This window comes from Lycorma delicatula, chromosome 3 (assembly GCF_047948215.1).
Source record: "Lycorma delicatula isolate Av1 chromosome 3, ASM4794821v1, whole genome shotgun sequence".
In the NCBI taxonomy this organism is placed as follows: domain Eukaryota; kingdom Metazoa; phylum Arthropoda; class Insecta; order Hemiptera; family Fulgoridae; genus Lycorma; species Lycorma delicatula.
In genome coordinates, this window is record NC_134457.1 from 220,055,357 (window position 1) to 220,078,028 (window position 22,672).

The 22,672-nt window shown below is 29.6% G+C and overlaps 1 long non-coding RNA gene across 1 annotated transcript; it reads left to right on the top strand.

Moving 5' to 3' along the window:
* The first annotated feature begins 534 nt into the window (after positions 1–534).
* Positions 535–16,372, top strand: LOC142321094 (uncharacterized). The gene is made up of 3 exons (XR_012755577.1): positions 535–1,158; positions 2,549–2,618; positions 16,013–16,372. It is a non-coding gene; the product is annotated as an uncharacterized LOC142321094 (long non-coding RNA).
* The last annotated feature ends 6,300 nt before the right edge of the window (positions 16,373–22,672 follow it).

Consider the following 22,672-nt stretch of genomic DNA (forward strand, 5'->3'; position numbering starts at 1 on the left):
GTGTGTGCGCGTGTATGTGTGTGTTTTAAATGATGGCAGATTGTCATATGTACGTAATCTTTTTACTACAGAATAAATTAAATATAGATAGGTTTTATTCGTTGAAAAATTTAACGTTTTGTTTTTGAAATAACAAACCTTGAAGAAGTTTCAGAACCGTCTAATTTAGCTCCCGATTCATCGAGGATATTTACTAATGATATGAAACTTTATATATTTTTAAATACGGTTATAGAGTTCCTAGACTGTAAAATCATTAAACGTTACTTAATTCCGATCACAGATGGCAGTTAACAGGTTGGAAAGCAACATAGTTAAATAAACTTGATTACTTTTTTATAGTCAAAATTTCTTTTTCTCAGAAAACCATTGAAATTCAGTTAAGATAATGCGATTCTAATTGAAAATAAGAATTAAAGCAAACCAAATCGAATGTCTGTTAGAAATCAATCCTTTTGTTTTTTTTTGTGAAAAAATTATTAATTACATTTATAAAATACATTTTTAAATATATTATATTAAAAAAAGTTTAAAAATATTTTAATATAAAAACATTAATTAGAAAATTAAAATTAATTATGCAGATTAATAAGAAAATAATAGTAAAAAAAACCTAACAGAATAAAATAAAAAGATGGGTTCTGAACTACGGATAGAGCGGAGAAAAAAATTTACTAACTGCGGTAACTTGTACGTGTTGGTGTATGTAAAAGGGAGTGTACAGATAGAATTGATCAGGAAGCGTAATTGCTGTGACTGTATCCGACTATTTCGTCCTTCAACTTGGTTCGGCTACAATTAGTCAAAACAACTGCGTGTGTCAAAATATTTGTTACGTCATGAAAAATTATATTTGTTTATATTATTTATTAGCTGCTTCCATTATATACAGCGATGTAGTAAAAATAAAGAAAACTTAGATTGTAATATTATCTAATATTTTCTTTCTGATAACTTATTAATCTAATATAAGTAGTATTAACGTACGATTAACGTTGTCATGTACAATAAATGATATTTATTTCTTTCCGATCTAATGGTGTTTTTAAAACCGTATCAAATTTTGTTTACTTATACGTTATTTGTTTTCAGTATATATAGTAGTGTTTTACACGAATCTAAACGACCATTTAGAGAAGAATTCTACATGTAAATTAGGTAAGTTCTTTCAATAAAATATTTTGTAATAAGCAAAATAGTACACAAATAATGTGATTAATTACAAAAGGTTAACTCATTAGCAGGAATTATGGGAATTTAATGAATTGTTTGGCAAAAATGATTATTTTTAGCTTAGCGAAATATATTTTTATTCTTGTTATTTTAATTTAAATTAAATAAAATTTATATACGTAGATTACTTTATAAAAATAAGTTGCTTTCAAGTAAGTACCGTTACACTAGAAAAGGGGTTGCTCATTTTTTTGTATACTAAATTTATTTTTATTTAAATGTGCTCTAATAATTGCTACTTATTATTTCGGATATCAATATTTTATTGAAGTTCTGTTTTTTGTTTTAAAAAATTTACGTTTCTGTTAACAAATTGTTTTACCTGTGTCTGCATTTGGTGATTAATAATTTAGCTATCTATTTTAGGAAGGTAAATTTCCTTTTATTGTCACCGTGAAATACTTTACAAATATTTTCACACTTTTCTTGAAATTTATATTGATGTGTTCTGCAGATCGAAACGGTCGGTTTTTACGTTAGACGGTCAGATTTATTATTAATTTTTTTATTCGACAAAATTTAGCCAAAATTTTTGTTCTGACTTTTTTTTCACCGTGATAACTTACAAATTGTACAACATAATAAATGAAAACGACTTTTAAAATTCTCCTGTATGTGTTAGCTAAAAAACATAGCTAACGGTACATAAACGGGTAATTATGAGGCTTTCAATTATTTAATTTTATCTAATATTCAATTTATTATATATAATTACAACCGCGCACGTACACATAATGATTGCACGTATACAAAAGCACATTCGCGTGCTTGCTTTTATACTTTTTTTTTGGTAAATATAATTAACAATAAAAAATGTAATGTTGCCGCTTCAGTGCCACAGAAAACGTGCTTTGCTTACTAAATCTTAAACCAAAGTCTTGGGTTCGATTTCCAGATTAGTATCTGAAAAATTTTCCACAACTAAACTGAACCGCAAATTATTATAGATTATAAAAAAGATTAACAAGTGGTATGTAAGGGGGTAATGATATGATTACACTAATTATAAATTTATCTAACTTAGCCGATTACAACGTTTACTGTAAGCAAATCTACAATACAAATACGCACGCGCCCAAACACACACACACACACACACACACAGAGTGAGAGAGAGATGAGATCTATTTATTTATTAATAATACTAAGATTAAGTAATGTGTGAACTAATCTACCTTCGTTTAGACATTTTAAGTTAAACTTTTTTCTTATATACCAATTAGCTGTCATATAGCACAACAAATTTAATTTTTTTTTTAAACTTAATTGTACGAAGTAAGTAAGTATTGTGATCGCGAAAAATTTCGTTTTTCAGATTTCAACGGAAATATCCATCTTGACCGTTCCTGAATCCATTTTGAATAGTTTCGGCATGACGTCTTTACGTACATATATATCTCTCATAACTTAATAACGATTAGCCGTAGCATGTTGAAATTTTGGATTTAAGACTGTTATAACATCTAGTTTTGCACCTCCCTTTTGATTGCAATCGACCGGGCTAAAAGTGTCCAAAACAGCCCAAAATCCAAAAAAATTTGGATCCTGGACTTTTTCTTAATCGCAATAATAAATCCTCATTGAGAGTTTTTCAACGATATAAGTGATAATTATTTTCATCGGTTCCAGAGTTATAGCCAAATAAAATTTTAATTAATGAATTATTTGGATCTTACAAGAGGAAGGCACCTAGGTTCGAATCAGACTTCATCTCTTTTTTTTTAATTTAAATATATTGATTTATTAATAATTATTAACATCTGTTTAAAAAAAAATTACAATAAATTATAATTCAATAACAATAAAAAAACATTTTTTAAATGAAAAAATATCAGAAGTTAATGAAATAAAATTTTATGTACTTTTCATTTTAAAAAAAAATGCGTATATGTAATTTAATAGGCGTAAAAAATGAAGACAGTGATGTCCTCATCAGATTTTTTTTAGCCTCTGAGACCAACATTAGGTATTGCTTCAGAGGATAGAATAAAATGATACAAATTTGAATTTTGTAGACTGTGAAAATGCCATGCCTGACCGGGATTCCAACCCGGGACCTTCGTAGGAAAGACCGAGACGCTACCGCTCGGCTAAAATGTTAGTGTTCATTAACTGGCATGCAACTAAATATTATCGTGTCTCATTTTAATTTTTTTTTTTTTTTTGAAAAAAATTGTTACTATCTTTCGCGTTAGAAAACAAATACTCAATTAACCCATTTAAATTAATTAAAAAATTTGCTTTATTTTTGTCTTAATATACACAAGTTAGGTTTCCGAATTTTCTTTTCTTTCTGTTTGAAAGGACAGACCGTGGTGAGAAAATAACGATCACACACACACACACGCACACACAGCGAGAGAGAGAGTGACTGAGAGATTTTACACACACACACACACACACACAGACAGAAAGGCACGTAGCTAGGAGTTTTTTCGGGGGAGGCTAAGGGGGCTGATGATGATGAGATAATAGTAATAATAATGAAAATCATTTTATATTGAAACGGTTTTTTATACTTTACTGCACTTGAAAAATAGAAAACATACGCTTAGATTTAATACATCGTGTTTTACAAGTATTTTTACTTCAATACAAAAACAAAATAGAAAGTTATTTTTTTACACAAACTGTAAGAAATTTGAATAATAATATTTAATATTAAGAAAAATAGTACGCGATTAAATAATGCGATGGAGGGTATAATATAGTGGGTTAATATAGCGTTTATCAATCTTTCAGTATTTGCGACTGGTAACGGCATCGCACACAGGTCAGAATTGTAATAATAAACAAGCTTGGGTTATGTTGTTTATAACACCATTCACTGATTTGTTGACAAAACCTAGTCCGTTTAATGCGTTGTTTTTTTTCGAACAACGTTGTGTCTGCGACCTTGACTAAAAACTGAACAAACAGCCTTCACTAAACATATACCTTATATTCCGTAATATAAATTCATATTTTGATAAATAATTAAACGAGTCAATAATATAAATTAAATTAAAAATTCCAACCGTGTCTAAGATTCACCCGGGACCTCCGGACGAAGCTTCTTACTTAGGAGGTCGGTCGGCAAACGGTTTAGTTGATGTTTGTTGATCTATTAAATAACATTATATTTTATGTTCTTATAAACATTAAAGAATTGCATAAATGTAGGAATGTAGGTTGTTTATAGCGTGTAACGCAATATTGTATTTATCTGGCCGTCTTTTACGTTATTTATTAGAAACATAAATAATCGATTTAATTATAAGTTTTACTGATTATTTTTTTTTTTTATCCTTTAATGCTTTATTTTAAAGTAAGTTTATAACAATCATATTAAAAACTGGCCGTTCAGTCGATATAGTTAGCTTCTAAAAAAGCTGGGCTCGAGTTTGATTCTATTATTCCTCGCTCGTTAAACTACACGTGTAGGATATTACGAGGTCGTATTGTAAATAAAACAGGAGAAATTTGATCTGTTATAATTTATTGTTAAATTTTTTTTACTTTACAAAACGAATATAGTTTATCGTAATATTTTTAATGTATTTATTAAAATTAAAGGAAATTATTAATATTATTTTAAATAAAATGTAATCGATATAAAATAATGGACTAATCTTGATTTAATTTAATTATATCGAACATCTATATAAGATATAGTGATGCTGTTATTAACTTTGTTACTCGTTTAGAAGTGATGACCGTTACGTTAGCGGTTGTATTTGAATTGTACCATGGCGTGATCAGTACTGTCCGACGGTAGCCAATCAGACGCGAAGGAAGACAGCTGGCCGTTCTGTTGTTCGTGATTAACAGTGGGACAGAGGCGCAGCGGGTCAGTGAGGGGGGTGATTCCCCTCACTGTATCTCTCCACCCTGGCATTAGTAACCGACTGACAATTCTTTTCTTTTGGCGCGTCATCAAAAAATCAAACAAAAAAAAAATTATCTCTAAAATTCGTCTTAGTAAAATAGTCCTCTATGAGCTATGACCGATAGAATTTTACAAATTATATTTGTCATCGGCTATTGAACTATTATTTTATTTTATTTATTAGTATAAAAAAAATATTTTATTACATTTATTTATAAACATTTTGTTTTAATCGCAATCTGGATTTTTTTAAATGGATTTTAATAATATATCGCAATCGATGTATTTACAATAAATTAAATTAATATACCGACGGTACACGAGGGGTTGATATTTTTATTTAATTTAATCAAATCTGATGTTCCGTCTTGATAGAACTACATGTGTACAACATAGGTTCATCAGTAATACAAGAATTCACACGTACAAGCACGCTTGCAAAGGGAAAATCGCTTGTTAATCTGTTACCGGATAATTACAATTTTCGCTTTTTTATTTTTATTAAAATAATAAATAACATTTACTTCTTAGCAAATGTTATATATTCATAAATATAAATGCACGGAAACATCAGAATTTTTAATTTACGAAATAATTTACACGAATCACATTTACCGGTACAAAACGAAGTTCTGATAGTCTATTTTAGTATTTTTTTTTTTTTTTACTTTTTCAAGTAATCACAAAACATAGTATTATATTTTAGATAGGGTATACATAAACGTAATGATAAATTACGTTTACGTTTACGTATACCCTATCATCGTTATCGTTTAGATAACGATGATGAAAGATTAGCGTTTAATAAAATATTTCAAAGCGACACAGTGTGATTTGACCCACTGTAAATGAAATCGGGTTATTATCTAATGAAAATTTATTATCTAATTAGACGGTCCAAACATTTTACATTATGTATAACAGAAATTTTACTATTTTTGACATTTATATTTATATATTTCTTACTGAGAAGTGGATCACGCAAACTTTATCCGTATTTAAAAAAGTTAGTTAGTTTGCACGGCGTGTCGGTAACTTTATGTAAGAATTCAGTTTCCACGAGATGGTTTACAAAGGTTTATTCTTTTTTGTGTTGTTTTTGTTTGTCGAACATGTCCAACTTGCTTGATACAGTGAAATGTAGAACAGACTACAATTTAATTGTATACTCAAATTTGTGACTGCGTATATTTAAGTAGGTTTTCAAACAGTGAGAGTTATTTTCTATAGTAATATCTGTAATATCACTAAGCAAACTTTCAAAGTTCTGAAAAAAAAGTTGTTTTTTGTAAGTATACTTCTGTAAACTACGTTTGGAAAAATTCATTCTGTTCTTCGATAAACGGTAAAATTAATATTTTTTCACGTTTCAGGGCCGGCCCTTGGCCGTAGGCAAGGTAGGCGATGCCTACGGCGGCAAAATATAGTAGCGACAAAGCCGTCTGAATTAGATCGCAAAAAAAAATAACTACCCGCAAAAATATATTTCGATTACTTCTATGTAGAAAATAATATTATTTACTATTTATTAGTAGTTTTGTTTATTTTTTTAAAAGTATATTTAAATCATCTCTGAACATAGTAGGTACTTGTTTTAGTTGTTAACTCGTTAAAAATGTAATTTTTTTTTCAATAAAACAATTTTCCGTAAATCTGTATTAGTATTATTGTCTTAATTCAATTATATGTCATTTTTCTGGTTAACATATTTCTTTTATAATTCTGTTTTTTTTTTTAATTTTAAACTTTTTTTGAAGCTTGGCGGTGGCGGGAATTTTTGGGGTTTGCCTACGGCGGCAAAAACGCTAGGGTTAGCCTTGCGTGATATCTGTTTTAATTTGACGCGTTAACTTTATTCTCATATAAAATGCAAGAATAATAATTAAAAATTAATCGAGATAAAAGCTAATTAATAAATAACAAAAGAAAATTTATATTTCAAAAAGTCGATATTTTAACGCGCCAACAGGAATCGTTTACACCGCTTCTGAGGTCGTTATCGCAAGATCTGACTGACGAATACTGTTAAAAAATTTAGTATCTATAATTAAAACTCGAAATCTCTGGTTAAAAGGCAGTCTTGCTACCTACCATCAGGAAAATCAGCGTGATATCATTCTTCAAAGAAAGATATCCAATAAATCATATATATCTCCATTTTTACTTTCCCGTCTAGATTAGCGCTATAGGTATAGAAGGGAAAGTATTGTATCGGTCCAATTTGGGCATATGTGGTTTTCACCGGATCTTGACGTTTTGACACCCTGGAAATTTTTCGGATGTTAAGGTTAAGGTTCTCTCTCTCTCTCTCTCTATGTCACACACACACACACACACACAATCTCTCTCACTCACTCTCTCTCTCTCTCTCTCTCTCTCTCTCTCTCTCTCTCTCTGTGTGTGTGTGTGTGTGTGTGTGTGTGTGTGTGTGTTTGGGGTTGGCCTCTAAATCACTTTATATCAAGAACTACTGAACCGATTTTGACCAAACGTGGTCAGATTACTTTTATATATTGAGCATTGATGGCATTACATTTTCAGCGTAAAAGGTCAGCGGGATGAGTCTGTAGAACAAGGTTGCCCTCAATATCTCCAGATTCTGTCTAATCACAGGCGATTTCGTCACTTTATAGGGAATTTCGCCATATTTTTCTTAGGCGCATTTGTTAACGATTAAAAAATAACAATAATTGCAAAATCGCAACCCCACCCCAAAAAAGACGATTGTTTTTAACGTATCCCCGTAGAAAAAAGTCTAGGAGTGTCAAATACGGGTTTCTCGCAGGCCAAAGCATAAGACCGGCTCGACCGACTCAACGATTAGGAAATCTTTCATCGAAAGGCCCCGTCGAACGACTAGGTAAAGTGCGAGAGCGCATCATCTTGTTGAAACATTACAGCAACGTTACTTTGTTGTTCGATTCGGTCGATTTCCGGGTAAACCTACATTTGTAGCACGTCTAAATAAATATTCCCTGTATTATAACGCGTATGATATACATATACCGTGCTCGTGAAAAGATAATAGGTCTATCGTAAAATTATTATTTAATTTGATACTAATTTACAATACTAGAATTAACAATATATAAAAACAATTAATATTTAATCGAATTGAACATAAAGTGGAGGACATGAAAACAGACACAAAATTACAACTTCAATTATCTGCCATAACTCGGCTATTTTTTAACTGATTTAAAAATAATAAAAGGCTTAATAACATACATTTTGATAAAACTTATATTTATGGAGAACCTTATATTTATGTAACGGATCAAAAAATTAACATTTTTTGATTTTGTAACATTTTGTAATTTGTTAAGGTATTTAAGTCCTGATATTTTGCTAATTTTAAAACTTTTATTACCAAGACTTTTACCAAATAACGATGTGATTCTTAGATCTGAACTTGAGATATAAATTTTTTTATAAAAGAAACAAAATTACAGATGGGGAAGAACAAAGAAGAAATTACCATTTTTCCTATGGATATTTTTTGTTTAGTTTTTAAAGTAAAATCAAAAACGTATAGCCGGCTCACCATCGTATAAACATTCTGTATAAATTTATGTAAACGGTAAATCACAATTCCTGGTCAAACCGATTTCTAACATCACTCATCGGAATTACAATATATCTTGTATTTTCATTATTCTCTTTCATCTTAAAGTAAAATTATTATGGAATATTCTTTTGTTCTAATTAAAAAACAGAAGTTTAAAAATTAAGAAGAAAAATTAACTCATAGTAATGTTGAAAATTAACTCATAGTCTTAGGTTTCATTCATGAAGACTTTTAAAATTTAAAGATCTTTGGCTTCTTTCGGTCGCATCCGGCTCCTGATGATTCAGCGGCTCCATACAGTTCACGCAGCTCCTTTCCGATGCACTCAGCTCCTGTCAGCATCGCTCGGTTCTTTACAGTTTACACAGCTCCTTTCAGATACACTCGGCTCCTGACGATTCAGCGGTTCCATACACAGTATATAAGCAATCTCCTCGCTTCATTCGGTCCTATTCCAGTCTTCTAAGAGACTATTACAAGTCTCAAAGGACTCATCTAGTCTTATATCATTGATTACATTTATTAATACGATAAACATACATAAAGATTTATAAGTTATTAATGTTATACGTATAAATGATATTTACAATTACAATATAATTATAATCAAAAGAACTCAAAAATTATTTAAGAATCTTCATATTCAAAAATCTACTGCATAAAGGGATTCACAGTGTCTTAATTTTATATCATTTATGTAAGATCTTTCTTAAATTATTTCACATTTAATTTACATTATCAATAATTTATATTAATTTAAATCACTATTATGGAAAAGGAACAATTAATTAAACAAAGGGGGTCAATAAAGGCCTCTATAACTAGAATTGCCACATTTACTGACAAATTTGATCCATCACAAGGTGATAGTCATGCCTTGTAAATTAAATTAAGGAATCTTGATTTACAATGCAAATATGACCTCGTTCAATCAAAACTTGAATTAGATTATTACTATGATGTTTTATCATTCCATCATGAACAGGTCAAGGAAAACTAGTGTACTGTAGAATGGAAATTGCAACATTTAATAAATAATATTAATCAAAAATCATCTAATCAAGAAGTTAGTACAAATACATCATTTAAACAAACTCAATTACAACCTATAAATATACCAATATTTAAAGGTAATGTCTTAGAATGACAGTGTTATATTAATATATCTTGTATTTATTAATTTAATTCGTAATAGCGATGATTTAACTAACATTCAAAAATGACACTGTTTACATTCTTTAAAAAATTTAATTCTTTAAAAATTAAAGATCTTCCAATAACAAATGAAAATTATCTTGTTGCTCTAGAATTATTAAAGGTACGGTTTGACAATAAATATGTAATTGCTTTTCATAATGCTTTCATAATTTATTTATCGTAGTTCAGTTTTTAACATCTAAATTGGATCATAACACCTCAAGATTATGGAAAGAAAGGTTGTCAAATGAGAGGTTTCCCACCTTTACAGACTTCATTGAATTTCTTTATTCTAGATGAAAACTTTTAGAAAATATTAATTTATCCATTTCAAACACGCAAGTGAATACGTCATAAAATACAACCAGATCTTTAACCAAACGTTTTAATTTAAATCCTAATGAACAACACAAAATTCATAATGTTAGTTATGTAAAATCCAATTTGTATCGATTTTCATTTTGTTAATCGAATCATTACTTATATCGATGTAAAGAATTTTTAAATTTGTCCGTAGATAATTGTAAAAACTTTTTGGCAAATAATTGTTGTTTAATTGTTTATGTAAAGGTCATTGTATTAATTAATGTTGTTCTGTAAGATTTGTGATAAGAAACCCAATACGCTTGTTCATATGGATAAAATTAACATTCTAAGGTTGATGGCAATAAACCTGAAAGTATAACCTATTGTTTGTTTAAAAATCAGTCAAAAGAAAATGTAATTCTGTCAACAGCTGTATGTAATACTACTGATATACGTGGTAATACGTTTTCATGTAGATTACTGTTAGATTCTGGTTCACAAGCAAATTTTTTTCATTTAGTTTTGCCCGCAAATTGGATCTTAAACTTAATAAAAATAATCTACTCATTTCAGGCATAAATAATTTATTAGTTTAGTCCAAATACAGTGTTACACTCACATTATAGAAACATTTTGTTCAAGTAAAATGCGTTGTTTTACCAGATATTACTGACATTGCATTCATCTGCATTTGACATTTCTCACTTCAAATTACGTCATAATATATTTCTGGCTGATCCCAAAATTAAAATACCAAATAACATTGATGTACTAATTGTAGCTCAATTCTATTTATTCTTCCTGAGAAATTCATTTATATTTTCAGATATCCTATTATATCGGAAACTAAATTAGGATATGTAATTAACGGTAGTCTTCCTAATAACAGTGAGGGCAACAATAATGTTGCATCTTTTCTTGTACGTAACGCTCATAAAAATTTTATGTGATGATCTACTACACTCAAGAATTTCTGGAAACTTGAAGAAATTAATACTGATACTTCAGGCAATGAAACCTCAACATGTGAAAAACATTTTCAAACCAATACTATTCGAAATAATCACAGCAAATTTGTTGTGTCATTACCATGCAAGAGTATTAACATTCAACTAGGCGATTCCTTTGTCTATACTAAAAATAGATTTTTATCTTTGGAAAGAACGCTAAACAACTTTTCCAAACTTAAATATTCCGCTTTCAAACAAAAATATTTAGATTTATATCATTTATCACTACTCAACTCCAATGATTTGTTAATAAACAAATCGAATGTATGTTATTTACCTCACCATCCATTATTTAAACCATCAAGTTTAACTACTAACATTCGAGCTATCTGAATGTTCAGCGAAAACCACTGATGGTTTATCCGTCAACGATACTCTCTTAGTTAGACCTGTAGTTCAATAAAACTTAATTTCCATATTGCTTAGATTCAAAATCAATAATTACATCATTACTTCTAACATAGCTAAAATGTATCGTCAGATATTAGTTAAATCTAGCGATTCCAATTTACAATGTATACTTTGGCGTGATTCTCCAGATCAGGAGATAAAACCCTTCTCATTATGTGTGGTAACAGTATGGAACCACTTGAGTTTCATATTTGGCCACACGGTATTTAATTAAAATGAATCTCCACTTGTATGCAAGGCCATTCAAAAAGATTTTTATGTTGATGATCTAATAACAGGTTCAGACAACTTTGAAGAAGTTATTCAGTTAAAAATTGATATTTCTAAATTATTCAACAATATGGTTTTCCACTCCATAAATGGTTTTCAAACAATAATGTCATTTCTTCTTTTGAAAACAATACTTCCTTTCCTTTAAATCAAAAAAAGAAGTTATGTACTTTAGGAGTTCTATGGAATAATTCCTCAGATAAGCTACCAAACTGTTCATGCTAATAGTTTTAAAGAGTAGCATTTGATTAAATCCATTAAAATAGGTAATTTCATGAAATCCAACATTGGTAGTAGAATTGTTTCTATTGAAATACATGGGATTCTCTGATGTCTCTATAAAGGGCAGTAGCTGTAGTAACTGTATACACTATTAATACAATTTCCTCTAATTTACTGTGTTCCAACTCAAAACAGGCACCCTTAAAACAAATTACACTCCCAAGATTTGAAAAATCAGCCAACCAAAAAGATACTGCTTTTTTTCTGATGCACAGCTTACACATGCAACGATTTAAAATATTTATCATTTAAATATAATATTTTTTGTTTATTTAATTCAAAGATTCCAACTAAAGCGCGCGCACATACTGTATTTCATTCATGTGGGTGTTGGGTACTAGCGGCCACTTTAAATATTCATTTATTTAATTATAATGTTACAACATACCAAAACAACTACAGCAGCTGTACATCAGTGCTACACTAGTGCTCCTTTTTAGTACAGTGGGTACTAACAAGTCACTATACCCCGGGATTTCCCGATGATGGTATCAGGGACCCTTGAGGTGTGTGAAGGGCATGCGAAATGCATGCCTGGATCCATTAGGTTAGGGCCGGGAAGGGTAGCCCTCTAGCAGAGGAGGTTGCTGGCTTCCAGGATGGGTAGTCGGCCTCCTTCGAGGATGCTTTGGGGGACCCCGACGGGAGAAACCTCATGTTGAGGTGCTACAGGGTGGGCAGTGAATACCGAACACACATACATGTACATATGGAATATTTGCATCTGGTTTTTTGGGTTCCTAAGGTGTCAAAATAAAACTAGGGTAGTTTGATTTGTGCATTACATAACAGAAACATAATAATAAGTATTCACCACCATCATAAATCAGCTGTCATTGACATGGATCAGATCATGATCACCATTATTCATTGAGCACCGATCAGGTCATAAATCACCGTTCATTGTACAGTTGATCCCTGTTCAGTGAGCACCGATTAGATCACAGATCACGTTCAATGGGTACCGATTGGGTCACAGATCAGTCATTGTTCAGCGATCATCAATCATCATCATCATCAACAATAAAACTAATATCAGAATGCATTACAAAACTTGTTAATTCTACAATATGGTAGTATATGATCACTAGTGTAGTCTACACAAATTCATGGTCCAACTGTCCATCAGTAGGTTTAAGGGAAGGATTGTTGTAAGATTACATTTAATATTTGATTTGTGACCTCGAAAAGCAGCAACACACATATTATTCAGGTGTACAGTTAAGCAGAAGTATCTAATTATAAAGGAAAACTGGACGTATGAGTACAATATTTATTGTAAGTGGAATTGCAGGTTTGTTTCTATTGTTATATTAACATAATTATAAAAGTTTACATAAATTTCCAAAAATATTCTAATATGACATTATTTATACCCCCATGCTGGTGGTTCAAAGTTACTTGTACTAATTATAAATTGAACGGCATGCAAGTGATCATCAATAAAACCATTATCAAAGTGGCATACATGATGTAAAAGAATTTTTTTAAATTCAGCTCTAATGATAATTTGATCTCATAGAACTAAACTCCTCTTGCACACTCGTATCTTTTGATTCCAGTTATTTTCTGCCTATTGTAACAGTTAATTCTTTGATGAAAATTTATCCTTGGAGTAGATTTACAACATTATAAAATAAATCATAGTATACCGCTTACTAAGTAGTCCAGCATTTTTAGAATTTATATTACAATTGTTCATCAAAAAAGATCATTACTTTGATATTTGTAGTTCTATTGAAAATGGCTAGAACGCTTATTCTTCAGGTTTATTGTTAAGCATAAATATCAAATTGGAAACATGATTAATGTAAAATATTAAGTAGATTTGCAGGTTTGTTTCTATCGCTACAGATCTCAGAGTTCCTGTTGACTGACTCCTTTGTTCTCTTTAGAGCACAAGATTCATTAGTCAATATATGAACTTTCCTTACATATTGTGTAGTTTTTTGAAGGCAGATAGTATTTTCAAAAAACAGTTAACAGTGCAATCCTCTGATTTTTAGCACTGTTGAAGCTCAACAGTTGAACTGATTTATATATGTGCCCACATTGTTATCCTTACGTTTCTGAGTGTCATAGGCTATACATTTATATGTTTATGTTTCAAAAAACTTGAAAAAAATTATACGATGTACAAAATTGTCACCTGCATGCTCTTTCAATTATCCTGTATGAAAGAACAATGGTTTTTTTAATATTTGAAACTCTGCAAATAATTGAGAGTAAGTTTATGCACGCATAGATTTACATTATAAAATAAAATATGTATACTGCTTAGTAAGAAGTCAAGCAGTTTTGCAATGTATACTACAAATGTTTGTTGAAAAAAATAATTACTTGTGAAGTTTTATTGATTGAAGCCTGCTTGCCCTGTGTTCAGGTCTACGATTAAGCGTAAGTATCAAATTAGAAAGCGGCGTTGGAAGTAAAATATTAAAAAACAATTTGCAGGTTTGTTTCTACTGCTACAGAACTTGGAAATCCTGTTGACCTCCTTACTAGACCTCAATATGTGAACTTCCCTTACATAATTTAATTTTTTTTTTTTTTTTGAAGGTAGATTGTATTTTGGGAAAACAAAGTTTTAACAGTGCAATACTATGATTTTTGTTGAAGGTGGTAGGCTACAGATTTGCGGGCAAGAAGGGATTTTAATCTCCTTCTACTAGATGGTATTTTTATTTTTTTCAATAAAGTCCATTTTGAGAAAGAATATTGCTGAATCTCAATTTTTACACAACTGCCCAAAAAGGAGTGTAATGTACTTCAGGTATATGTATGTTCCACCGTAGCAGCTCAACGGCTTAAGTCATTAAGTGATTTAGATGTACTAGACCCTGAGTTGTTATCCTTATATTACTAGGAATGTCATAGACTATATATACAAAATTATCATCCACACACTAATTACCCTCATATTAAAGAGCAATGTTTTTTTTTTTTTGCAGTTGTGATTTTTAATATTTTAGATACTTAAAATAATAAGGCAAGTTTATCCATGGAATAGATTTACAACATGAAATTAGTATACTGCTTCATAAGAAGTCAAGCAGTTTTATAACCAATGTATCCTTTCAAATTTACCTTGTGCCTCAAAGTAATTTATAGTGGGTTAAGGGGAGGTGGTATACAAAGTTTGGTAATTTATTTTGATTTTCATATTTTCCACTAATTCAAGTAAATTTTCAGGTAAAACCTAAATTACAGCTTTGAGATCACAGTTAGTGATTTTTGTCCCTGGAAATATTATCTTGCATTTAAATTTTTGCATTATCTCAGAATTAACAATTTCCTAATTTTTAGCACTCATAAGGGTACTTTATGTTCATTTTATGAATTACTTTGAGCTCCATCCTTAGAAATAACTATAGCAAAAGCCCTATGATCCTTAAAATGTACCAGAATGACAGCACTAGAAACGTTGTGTTTATATAAAATTGATTTATAGAAAACGTGATCAATACAGGATGGCCTATCATCAGAACTTTCCCCGCTTTTACAGTAACTAGAGTTTTATGATGAGAGTTAGTTAATTATCAGCTAGTTAATTAGCAGTTTAAGATAACAATTATAATTACTCTCTCTTGATTATAAAATGCAGTTCATTCCCTGCTAACAGTGAACATATGTTATCTGCATATTTAATTTCCTTTATTCTTTCTCCTTCCTAGAAAGGAAGGGGATGTATGTCATGTAAAAAAAAAGAATTTTTTTTACATGACATACATCCTTATTTCACTCTCTCCTAGTTCTTTTGTTTCATTAATTTCTAATCCAGATACCACTTACTATCGTGTAGACATTACCTATAATATTTTGAACATTTTCAAAAAAGCATTTGACAAATTTTCTTCTATGTTCTAGCTTCTATGTCTAAAGTGGAAAGATACAAGCGATGTTTTAGTGTTGTTATCAGCTCATAAAATGACTCGAACAGATGTTCAAGTTCGTTCAAAAGAAGGTAAGATACAAAATCCAAACCCGATGTCATCATTGACTGTAAAAAAAATAAATCCAGTGATAGAAATGACCAAATCATTGCCAATTATCCTTTCAAGAGGAAACAAATGAAATGGTGGAAAAAACTGTTCTTTCTTCTTTTTTTTTAAGATGGCTTAAACCATAAATTTATGGTTATCAAAATTACTAAATTTACAAGTATAATTAAAATCTACAACATCAAAATTCAACGTATGCATATTTCTTCAAGTGATAAAAATAGTAATATAATTTCATCATGAAAATTCTTGTATATATTTTTTTTCAATAAATTTTTTTGTAAAAAATTGTTTTGAATTGTTTTAAAAATAATTATAAAAATGTCTATGTGTATGTATACTGACTAAATATATACGAGGTTAAGTCAATTATTATCCACAATTTAGTTATATTTTTCTTTATGTTGGTAGTACTGTCTCTCGGACGAAACAGTGAAAGGAGCGGTGCATTTCTAGCTCGCAGCTCAATCGAAAAACTTATTTTATGAGGGCATCAGGAAATCTGTGCAAAGATGGACCAAGTGCGTTGAAATGCAAGGGGATTATGTTAAAAAATGGTGTAAATGTAAGTTTCCTATTTGCATTGCAATAAAATTTATAACTACATTGCGGATAATAGACTTACCCTCGTATATTATATTATATGAGGTACAACTTATAATTATTTTCATCTTAGGGGTAATATACCTTCGTATATTACTGAAATTAATGTTTTTAAGATTTATATTATTCCTCTGTACTATTAAATATACTTAAATTTCATTAAAATATTCTGTATTCTAGAATCTAGAATGCAGTATTCTGTATTCTGTATCATTAGAATATTCTATTCTACAGGTTGAGGAACATAAAACCGAACCCATATTGAAACCGCTACCCAACACTATTTATGAAAGACTCATACAACTAGCGCGACTAGTGGATGTATATGTTACTACTGATTGTTGCTGCCGTTTGTCATGTGGTTACGTTTCAGTCGGTACCCGTTTTGTTACAGTGCAGTATTGTGAGTGTTGGTGTGTGTAACCCACCGGGTTGGTCTAGTAGTGAACGCGTCTTCTGAAATCAGCTGATTTGGAAGTCGAGAGTTCAAGCGTTCAAGTCCTAGTAAAGGCAGTTATTTTTACACGGGTTTGAATACTAGATCGTGGATACCTCTGTTTTTTGGTGGTGGGGTTTCAATTAACTACACATCTGTCTATTCCAGGAGCCTTTCTGCCATTTAAATCTTTTAATGCTCTCTTAAATTCAGATCTCAGTATTGTTTCTCCCATTTCATCCTCCTCAACTTCCTCTTCTTCCTCTATAACACCATTTTCTAATTCATTTCCTCCGTATAACTCTTCAATATATTCCACCCATCTATCGACTTTACCTTTCGTATTATATATTGGTGTACCATCTTTGTTTAACACATTATTAGATTTTAATTTATGTACCCCAAAATTTTCCTTAACTTTCCAGTATGCTCCGTCTATTTTACCAATGTTCTTTTCTCTTTCCACTTCTGAACACTTTTCTTTAATCCACTCTTCTTTCGCCAGTTTGCACTTCCTGTTTATAGCATTTCTTAATTGCTGATAGTTCCTTTTACTTTATTCATCACTAGCATTCTTATATTTTCTACGTTCATCCATCAGCTGCAATATATCGTCTGAAACCCAAGGTTTTCTACCAGTTCAATTATTACGTATGTTGAATACCCAGTTACCCAGTCTTCCCTTCTTCCTTTTGTTTATTAATCGGTATAAATTAAAATAATCACGTGTTAATCTTAGATTTTTGTTCTCATTTCACTTCACTTGATCTAATTATGTGCATTCTGTTCATTTTATGAATTAGATCATTGCATGTTTACAAAGAGAATTCAATTTGGATTTAGTATAAATTGTTAAAGAATAAAATTCAGATGTTAATAAATAATTTATTTTTGAAAATTTTTGTTTAAGATAATCGGTGACTGATGTTTCTTAGCATATAGAGTCATTGAAAGATAAAATAGCTGCACTAAACTCACAGTTAAATAGACAGTTGGAATTAACAGATTCAGCCAATAGTAGAATAAGAACTCTGGAAGATAATAAGGCTTGTATTGAATCAAAGTTACATAAATTGGAGGTTGATTTGAGTTCATGTGAAATTACAAAAGAAAATTTGAGACGAGATTAATCAATTGTGAGTAAATAATAATTAATTTTTTGTTTAACTCTGTTAAAAAAAAAATAAAAAATTTTTTGTGGATTTGTATTTGATTTATGGCTAAAAGAATTTTAGTATTATACTCAGTAATTTTTCTTTTGGTGAAAACATTTGTGTTTAAACAATTTTGTTCAGCTTTTATATATACACACTAGCATTTCTCCGCCGTGGCTTTGCCCGTGATATCAGTGTGCTTTTTTTAATAGCAAACCTATTTATCTCACATATGAGTGCTAGCATCTGTCATGGCTTTGCCTAGGCTGTATGATTACTGTGTTTCCTGTCACATTCAGGGGATATTTAGCCATCATGGCTTGCTTCACTTGCCCTTCCTATCTAGCTAGAGGGCTCTAACCATTGGACCCTGCTTTGTTCATTAAACTCATGCTTATGAGAATAATAATGATAAATAAAAATTAAAGCCTATTCAAATTATAAAATTATCATTGTATTGTAATTTCGAGTAATCTAAGATTGTGGGTTTCAAAACAGTTGGCCTCCATCTTAAAAATATTACTTATTGCTGGTTACCCGTAATTCATACAGGTAATACAGGTACAGGTATTTTGCTTGCTCGGTTCTTAGCATTACCTGACAAACACACTAGGAAATGACTATACTTTGTTTTTCAATTTAATCTTTTAATTACTTTTTAATGTTTTAATTATTTTTATTTTATGTTTTTTATTCAAGTAACTGAAGGCAGGTACAACTAGTTGCTATGCATGTACAGAAACAGTGGATGTGTTGGTTGAGCCACCATGCTGTACACTATCACACCCCTTAAAAAATTGAAAATAAAAAAACCCAAAAATGGTATTTAAATATTTATCTGAAGAGTATTCGCAAGCCCATTATTTTCACAAGATGTCATGAAAATAATGTAAGTAATTCATATAGAAACATATGTAAGAAACGGAATTTTTAGGCCGTAAATTAATAGAGCAGAATTAGCGGTTCATTCTGGTTTTTGATCTGAAAAATCTAATAAAATAGGTCCCAGAAACATATATGCAGTAGTTTTTGAGAAATATAGGGTGAAAACCAATAAATTGGGGGTAAAAAACCTGGTTTTTTATGTTTGTTGTGTAATAATTTTGTTAGTGTTAGTTAAGGGGTAATTGAAATTCATGCAAAATCTTTCACTAGCTGTAATTTGCCAGCAAAATATTTTAAGACATAGGTTGTTATAAATTATTTTCATGAGTAAATAGGTTGTGAAAGTCCTGAGAGAACTTTATGATACACTTGCATATATAACATATGTTAATTACTGTGTCTTGGTGTATGATCTTAACAGTAGAAAACTTTTCAGTAAATTAATTTTATTGTGGTTATAAAAATTTTAAATGCAACTATAAAAATAAACATGTTAGTGTCCTGGCATGGTTGATGAATGGTTCATAAAATTAATTGTTCAAGTTTACTATTTTACTCTTCCATAACTGTACTTACCATATACCCTTCTACTGCAGAGCTTACTTAAAATATTTTTTTTAATTTTACAGTAACGGATGATTTACAATTTTAAATTTACAACTTATATGAAGTAACGGTGAATTCTCCAGTAGAATTAACCCTAGATAGTTCAAGGTGTTTCTGTAATGTGCAGGTCAAAGGGGAAGTCAAAAAATATTTACACTTATTCATATACTTTTTACCACATGTTTATTTTAATTAAGAAGGTTAATATTTACAGATATGTTATAAAGTATGATTTTTTTTTTTTTTTGTAAAACAGAACAATTTTCTAGATCACATCTTAAATACTAAATTTTCTTAAAAAATAAATGTTCTTTTATCATCAGTAGATTTCAAAATTTTTTACTAAACTACTCGCACTCTTCTGGTTCATTTTTACATTCAAAACAAGTGTTTGGTTTTTATGTATGTGCATATACTGCACTTTGCACAAGTATTAGTTATTTTACTCGTTTTTCTTTCTTTGAAGAAGCTTCACTGCAGCAGGTATAGCAAAGAGTTTGCTTATAAAAGATTCTTTTCTAAAACTTTGATGAACCGGTTTCAACCAAAAAAGTCTATCATTCCCAGTGATTTTTTCAAATATTGCAAAAAAATATTCATGTTGTTTGTTAAAACATATAAAAAAAGAATTTTTTTTGTATATAGAAATTGTCTAATTTTTTATATCTTTCCCTTATTAATTCTATTCCTTATACATTTCTTGTTAAGATGTAAAGAGAAACTTAGAATGAAAAGTTCTTCCTACACATCAGCTATTCCCATATTCTATTGTCTTTTATTTACCCTCTTCTAACTTTTACTAGATTGTGTACACTTTCCATCTTGTTTTCTTATACCTTCTGGTTTTCTTTCATCTATCTCGGGAGATAGATAAACCGGTTAGAATGGTATCCAAAACGGATTACCTGTAGATTGTTGTAAGCTTGGTTCTTCTATCACTGTAAATCATCTTTTCCCATCTATTCTCTTCAATCAGCTCCTTTTCTGCATTTCTTACTTCGCTGCCTAAATTTGTTTTTATTTTTATTGCTCTTTTACATCGATGATAAAAAAAAAATGAAATAGTGAAAAATATGTATGATTTTGCATTTAATTTTTCTGCCACGACATGCTTTTACATATTTTTATTATTTTTTTAATTAAATATTATTTTCTGAAAAATATGAAAAAATTCACTGAATTTATGAAGATTCAATTGTAAAAAGTGCAAAAAATGGAATGATTAGGAGAATGGTGATTGACTTTTCAGGTTTAAGTTAACAAAATGTTTAAATAAATTTTGGATTATTTTTCCTAGAAATTAAATTTAAAAAAATTTGATACAGAATTAAAGATTTACTATAAAATTTATTATAATTAAAATAGAATTCTAATAAATATTATTTTTGATAATATCAAGTTGAAATCTATGAAATGTTTACGATTGAATTTTCATCTGTACTTTAAGTATATGGCTGGTTAAAAGTTTGATCTAATGTTGAAGGATTAATGGATCATGCATGAAAATGTGCAGTACCTGATTTATTTACTGTGGTCAAAATGCAGATCGCTGTGTAGTTGTGCAATTTTGTATATGTTATGATTTCTTGCTGTTGGCCCAAACAGTTTTTATGAAAATTGCTGAATTTTTTGTATTCATTGTAAAGTAAAAATTAATTTTATTTTTGTTATCTTCATATTCTTTAAATGTATTCTCTTTTATTTTTTTATTCTGTGTTGCTCATGTGTATTTAATTTGTGTCCTTTATTTTGTGCATATAATTTTTATGTTGAGTTTGTGCAAATGTGGTTAGTTCAATGAGGAGATTTACAAAAGTGGCTCAATGGTAGACTGAAATGATATATATTATTTTCCCTCTATATTAAAAAATGTGATTTTTTTCCCTTTATATTAATAAAATGTAAGATATTTCAGTTATCTGGGAGAAAAAAAATTTTATTACAGTTACAGTAATATTTATTTAAGCTCTAGATTAATAGCAGTGATTAGTAGATTAAAAATTCGGCCGATTTTTCTCTTTATTTTGTTACTTATTTTTATGATTTTGTTTCTTTAATAATATTCATTTTATGCTAATATTCAATTACCATGTTATATTTTATTTGACCTGTAAATAAATAATATTTTACATTTTAACAATTTAATTTCATTACCTTGTTTGTTTGATTTTTGTTTTTTATTTTCGAGTCCTAACTGTAGTCTGTTATTGATTTCATGTCCTTGTTTTATTTTATTAATTTTTTGTCATAACCTTATTTTGTTTTTAATGTTTAAGATTAGTTTCTTTACACTATTATATGTATTGTGTACAATTAATACAATTTTTTTTCATGTTGTGTTTATGAAAAATATTTCTAACACGTTTAAATACCCAGTTTGTGACTCAAGATTAAATAAAGTTAAAGATTTAACTCTATTTATCTTGATGATTCATTCTATCAATTCCTGTTTTACAAAAACGAAAAATTATTTGAACTAAAACTGGGAATTTGTTTCAATCCTGTTATAGTCATATTACAGAAAATTTAAACATATAGACACGCAATAGTTCTACTAGTTGAAGTCTACAGTAAAAGAAGCCAGTTGCGAGGCCAATGATCCATTCTTGCTCTGTGTGTCAACTGATTTTTCTAAACTCTGACAAGTTTATATGAGCACTGGATTGCATCTATTTCATTATATATATACACATTAAGATAAATTTTATATTTTCTTCATTTAATTTATTTTTATAAATGTCCCTTCTTTCTTAGACATATCATGAAAAATGGTAAGATTATTATTAGTCTGTTTAATTTCTAATATGTATATCTTTTTGCTAGAATATGGATTAATACAAAC